Source organism: Penaeus vannamei, chromosome 8, assembly GCF_042767895.1.
Source record: "Penaeus vannamei isolate JL-2024 chromosome 8, ASM4276789v1, whole genome shotgun sequence".
Classification (NCBI taxonomy): Eukaryota; Metazoa; Arthropoda; class Malacostraca; order Decapoda; family Penaeidae; genus Penaeus; species Penaeus vannamei.
In genome coordinates, this window is record NC_091556.1 from 1,407,690 (window position 1) to 1,414,767 (window position 7,078).

At 36.7% G+C, this 7,078-nt stretch overlaps 1 non-coding gene across 1 annotated transcript; it reads left to right on the forward strand.

The window, feature by feature from the left end:
- Positions 1-4,324: 4,324 nt before the first annotated feature.
- Positions 4,325-4,394, forward strand: TRNAY-AUA (transfer RNA tyrosine (anticodon AUA)). The gene has a single exon. It is a non-coding gene; the product is annotated as a tRNA-Tyr (tRNA).
- Positions 4,395-7,078: the final 2,684 nt, after the last annotated feature.

The window sequence follows — 7,078 nt, forward strand, 5'->3', positions numbered from 1 at the left end:
AAAAAATGCTGTGGCCTTATTAGTATTTGTAGTGTGTGTGGGGGGAGGGGGGGGGGTCTGTTTGTGTGTGTGCGTGTCTGTGTGCGTGTGTGCGTGCGTGTGTGTGCGTGTGTGGGTGTGTTCAATTGCAAAACACAAATAAACCACTTAATCTCGATTTCATTCTTTCTCCTTGCCCACGAGATACTCATCAAATATTATATATATTCATAGTAAATTTAAATAAGTTTAATCCTAAATTATCAATGTCAAGCCCTGATTTTATCATTAGTGGGTATTTTAAAGGAGCCAAGAACAGAGTGGGTATGGCGAGGTCGATAATTTTATCTAAATCGATGGGAATGAAGTACGAGTGTGATTATAGGCGTATTATAACACATCACATTAGAATATTTATGTTTATTCTTATTATTTTCCAGTTTCTACGATTTTTAACCCACGGCAGACAAAAATAATTCTAAGAATATACACACTGTATTGGTACAACGATAATAAATTTTATTATTTAAGAACTATATTAAGTAGACCATTAAAGCATAAAACTAGATTGCATAGACTACATTGAGAGAGAGAAAGAGAGAGAGAGAGAAACAGAGAGAGTTAGCGAGAGTAAAAAAAGAGAGTAACCTTCATAATCATTATAATTTTTATTATACTTCTAAATAACTCTATTAAGCATGTCTCCGTGGTGCAGTGGTAAGCATGGTTGACTTTAAATTGACAGACTCGGGTTCGATTCCAGACGGAAACCATATGATTTATCTTTTAAGCACACTCATCAACAGTATCTCTTTTTGGTTGCTTATCTGCCATTATCCTCTTGCAAATTGGCCTCGAAAAGTATTCATCCCACAAAAAATTGAATTTCGAAAAATGGCTCCTTCTCCCCCCCCCCCCCCTCCTTTCTCCTCTCTTCTTCCTTCTTCCCCCCTCTCTCTCTCCTCTCCCATCTCTTTCTCCTTTTCCCTCCCCCTTTCTCCACTCTCTTCTTCCTTCTTCCCCCCCTCTCTCTCTCCTCTCCCATCTCTTTCTCCTTTACCCTCCTCCTCTCACACTTTTATCACCATTATTGTAAATACATTTGTTTATTATCATGAATGTAATTTTTACCATCATTATTAGTATTGGCAGTGACTCTGTGTGTGTGTGTGTGTGTGTGTGTGTGTGTGTGTGTGTGTGTGTGTGTGTGTGTGTGTGTGTGTGTGTGTGTGCATACACATATATGTGTGCATACATACATACATATAAGGTGAATTGCAAAACAGAATCATGCACGAATAGACATGCACATAGACCACTCAATTTCGCTCTCACTAGTTCTCCTTGTGCATTAGACAGCAAATTTGAATGCGTTTAATCCTACAAAATCTAGTCATTCTTATATACATTAAAGTTTTATCACAATCGCTCTTCTGCGTCCATTTACTTTAAGAAAAGAAATGTATAGAGGTGAGAGCCAAGAAGAGAGTGGACATGGCGAGGTTGATAATTTTATCTGAATCGATGGGACTGAAGTATGACTGTGATTATAGGCCTATGATAACACATCGCATTAGAATATTTTTATTTTCATCATTTTCCAATTTTTAATACCTTTTAACGTATGGTAAACAGAGATAATTCTAAAAATGTACACACCATATTGCTACAATGGGAATAAAATGCATTATTTGAGAATTATATTTATTAGATCAGTAAAACATAAAAATAGATTGCATAGACAACATTGAGAGAGAGAGAGAGAGAGAGAGAGAGAGAGAGAGAGAGAGAGAGAGAGAGAGAGAGAGAGAGAGAGAGAGAGAGAGAGAGAGAGAGAGTTCAATAGCAAATTGGCCACGAAAAATATTCCCACAAAATTACTATTTTCTCTCCATCTCCATCCCCCTCCCTCCTTTCTCTCTCTTCATCCCTAGCTATCACACTATCACTCTATATCTCAGTAACACCCCCTCTCCCTCTCTCTATCTCCTCCTCCTCTCCTCCATCCCTTTCTCTTTCTCCCCCCTCCTCTCACTCACTTTCTTTAATATAATTATTATTTCTGGCAGCAGTATTATTACTATTATGGCATAATAATTAACTATCCTCATAACCAAAATCATGTTATCACTTTTATCACCATTATTGTAATTATATTTGTTTATTATCATGAATGTATTTTTTACCCTTATTATTAGTATTGGTAGTGACTGTGTGTGTGTGTGCATACATACATGCATATAAGGTGAATTGCAAAACAAAAACATACATGAATAGACATGCACGTAGACCAGAGTAATCTACATTAACACTTAATAAATCTGATAAAACTCTTCCTTTATCTTATGTATTCGTAGTGCAGAGGTTAGCACGGTCGCCTTTAAAGCGACAGACTTGGGTTCGATCCCCGACGGAGACCACTTTCAAATTTTATGAATTTGTTTCAATATTTAAATTTGCTTACGCACTCGCAAACATTGTTTTGGTTGCTTATCTTCTATTATCCTCTTACTTGAAAGTGAATTTACATGTTATTTATTTATATCTGTTTATGTCACACCATTTTTTTTTTTTTTTTCTTGAATAGCGGACAAGTCTGAAGATGAAATGTCAGCAGGAGGGGGGGGGAGAGAGAGAGAGAGAGAGAGAGAGAGAGATAGAGAGAGAGAGAGAGAGAGAGAGAGAGAGAGAGAGAGAGAGAGAGAGAAAGAGAGAGAGAGAGAGAGAGAGAGAGAGAGAGAGAGAGAGAGAGAGAGAGAGAGAGAGGGAGAGAGAGAGAGAGAGAGAGAGAGAGAGAGAGAGAGAGAGAGAGAGAGAGAGAGAGAGAGACTTTAAACCGACAGACTCGGGTTCGATCCCCGACGGAGACCAACTTCCCGCATTTTTTATGTACAAATTTGTCTTAATATTTAAATTTGCTTACACACTCGTCTTTTCTGTTTGCTTATCTGCCTTTATTCTCTTGAAAGTGCATGTATATATTTTGTTTTGTTTTCACCTGCTTACGTTCAATATGTGAGTAAATGTTTAAAAGAAAGAGAAAGGGAGAGAGTTCAAAAGCAAATTAGCCACGAAAAATATTCCCACAAAAATTTGAATTACGAAAAATGACTCTTTTCTCTTCCTCTCCATTCCCTTCTCCCTTCATCTCTCTCTTCATTCCTAGCTATCACACTATCACTCTTTCTATATCTCAGTTACACCCCCCCCCTCTCCCTCTCTCTATCTCCTCACCTCTCCTCCATCCCTTTCTCTTTCTCCCCTCTCCTCTCACTCACTTTCTTTAACTAATATAATTATCATTTCTGGCAGCAGTATTATTACTATCATGTCATAATCATTATCATTGTCATTATTATCATTACTCTCACTAAATTTGTTGGTTATGCCTTATTCTATTCTTTCAAAACCATTGGTGGTAGTTGTACCATCATCATCTTTACTGTTCTTATTCTAGTTTTCATCTTCATTATCACTTCATTCTTACTGCAGTGGTTCTAATATTATTTTAGAATCTCTTTCTTTCTCCTTCTCCCCCTCTCCCCCGTCTATTTATCCTTTTCCTTCCTCCTCTCACCCATTCTCTTTCTTTCTTTAACAGCTCTGGTTGTTTTTACTGGCAGCAGTATTATCATCATAACTAATATCATGCAATCATTTATTTCACTATTATTGTAATTACGATTGTTTAATATCATGAAAGCAATTATCTTTACCATCATTATTAATATTAGTAGTGTGTGTGTGTTGATGAGAGACAGACATAAAGACACATGAATTGAGACACAAAGGCATAAATTCACCCAATACATGAAGCATAACCTACATAAGCACTATGCAAATCAAATAAAACTTAATTTCACACTTATTGTATGTCTCTGTGATATAGCGGGTAGGACAGTCGCCTTTAAAGCGACAGACTCGGGTTCGATTCCCGACGGAGACTAGATCTTCAGAATTTTTACTTCTATGCACGAATTCGTTTTACTCTAAATTTGCATAAATCAATATTTCCGTTTTTCTTTCTGGTTGCTTATCTGCCTCTATTCTCTTACTTTACAGTTATTATTTATCTATTATTTTATTTTATATATATATTTTTTTATTTTGGTTAGTTTTGCTGATCTGTTTACGCTCATATGTGTGTGTGCGTGTAAAGAAAGAAAGAAAGAGAGAGAGAGAGAGAGAGAGAGAGAGAGAGAGAGAGAGAGAGAGAGAGAGAGAGCGAAAGAGAGAGATAGAGACAGTTCTTTACCAATATATCCCACCTGTTTTTTCTGTCTTTATCGATTTTCTTAAACACTATGCAAAGCTAATAAAATTAAATTTCGTTGTGATGTTATATGTCCGTAGTGCAGTGGTTAGCACGGTCGCCTATAAAGCGACAGACTCGGGTTCGATCCCCGACGGAGACCTCACTGTCCCTTTTTTATGAATTTGTTTCGATATCTAAATATCTCTTACACACTTACATTCTTTTGGTTGCTTATCTGCCATTATCCTCTTACTTGAAAGTAAATTTATATGTTATTTATTTATTTATACCTATTTATGCCGCAGATGAAATGTCGGCAGGAGGAGAGAGAGAGAGAGAGAGAGAGAGAGAGAGAGAGAGAGAGAGAGAGAGAGAGAGAGAGAGAGAGAGAGAGAGAGAGAGAGAGAGAGAGAGAGAGAGAGAGAGAGAGAGAATCCCCAGCACCAAAATAAGACAAGTGCACCTCCTACCTTCCAAAGATCAGAAGCAAAGGAATGCATCAGTTCCAGCCCCACCTGGAGGAAGTACAGTTCTGTCTTACTACAAGTCTTCGAGGAGTTGAAGGAAAACAAAGAATTCTTTCAACCAGAATCTATTATTTGGGAAATCAAAATCAAAAATATTCACGATAGACAATAGACATGACATGACGCATGAGAGTCAGGTATTTCCGCCAACTATCTCTTTTTTATTGTTTTGGGGACGGGAGAAAAGATACCATACACAATGAATCATAAAATATATATATATATATTTCAATTATTTTTTTGCTATTTCTATTGATTCTGTGGCCTTATTAGTTTTAGTGTGTGTGTGTGTGTTCAGTTGCAAAACACAAATAGACAACTTAAATCAATTTCATTCTTTCTCCTTTCCCACTAGATATTCATCAAATATTTTATACATTCACAGCAAATTTGAATAAGTTTAATCCTAAATTACCTTTATTACAATCGTTTGTCTTGTCTGCGTGAATTTGTATCCACAGAACAATTCACTTTTAGAAAAGAATTTAATAAAGGTGAGAGAAGGACGGATGCAGCGTCAGTTGTGAAGGCGCGGGGGCCATTTGTACTTATTGAAGGAAAAACTACAGTAAGCAACAAGGAAACGGCTTGATTAACGTTTGACAACATGTAAAATAGTGACAGGCAAGTATTCCATACCAGTACCGATGTGGAATCATCCTGAACAAATGTAAAATTCCAGTATTGTTTTCCGCGTCTCATGAGGGCAATTTAGAGACAGTCCTTGCGAGGGCGGGGCACCCAGGCCCTGATTTCATTATTATTGGGTATTTTAAAGGAGCCAAGAACAGAGTGGATATGGCGAGGTTGATAATTTTATCTAAATCGATGGGACTGAAGTATTATTTTCCAGTTTCTATTAATTTTAACCCATGGTAGACATAGATACTTCTAGGAATGTACACTCCATATTGCTACAATGATAATAAAATGTATTATCTAAGAATTCTATTATTAAATCATTAAAGCATAAAATTAAATTACATAGACTACATTGCGAGAGAGAGAGAGAGAAACAAACAACACATGAATTCACACATATGTAGCATAACCTACATGAGCACTATGCAAATCTAATAAAACCAAATTCATCACTTATGTTATGTCTCCGTGGTGCAGTGGTTAGCATGGTCGCCTTCAAAGCGACAGACTCGGGTTCGATTCCCAACGGAGACCACGTACAAAGGCATTTTATGTACGAATTTTTAATATCTAAATTTGCTTACAAACTCCTTAACATTTCTGTTCTTTCTGATTGCTTATCTGCCTTTATCTTCTTACTTGAAAGTGCATTTACATGTTATTTATTTATATATCTGTTTATGCCACACCATTTTTTTCTTGAATAACGGACAAGTCTACAGAAGATGTGAAATGTCGGCAGGAGAGAGAGAGAGAGAGAGAGAGAGAGAGAGAGAGAGAGAGAGAGAGAGAGAGAGAGAGAGAGAGACAGAGAGAGAGAGAGAGAGAGAGAGAGAGAGAGAGAGTGAGTGAGTGACTTTAGACCCACAGACTCTGGGTCGATCCCCGACGGAGAACAAGTCCCCGCATTTTTTAATACACATATTTGTCTTAATATTTAAATTTGCTTTTTACACTCGTCTTTTCTGTTTGCTTATCTGTATATATTTTCGTAATGTTTTCACCTGTTTACGTTCAATTTGTGAGTATAAGTTTAAAAGAAAGAGAAAGGGAGAGAGTTCCAAAAGCAAATTCGCCACGAAAAATATTCCCACAAAATTTGAATTACCAAAAATTACTCTTTTCTCTCCCTCTCCATCCTCCTCCCTCTTTTCTCTATCTTCATCCCTAGCTATCACACTATCACTATATCTCAGTAACACCCCCTCTCCCTCTCTCTGTCTCCTTATCTCCTCCATCCTTTTCTCTTTCTCCCCCCTCCTCTCACTCACTTTCTTTAATATAATTATTATTTCTGACAACAGTATTATTACTACCCTGCAATGATAATTGTCATTATCATTATTATCATTACTTTCACTAATTTTGTTCATTATGCCTTATTTCCATTCTCATTATCATTATCTCAACTATGCTTTCATAACCATTGGTGGTAGTTGCACTATCATCATCATTATTGTTCTTATTCTAGTTTTTATCTTCATTATCACTTCATTCTTACTGCAGTGGTTCTATTATTTTAGAATTTTTTCTCCTCCCCCTCTTCCCGATCCCTTTCTCCTTTTCATTCCTCCTCTCACTCATTCTCTTTCTTTCTTTAACAGCTCTGGTTGTTTTTACTGGCAGCAGTATTATCATCATAACTAATATCATGCAATCATTTTTTTCACTTTTA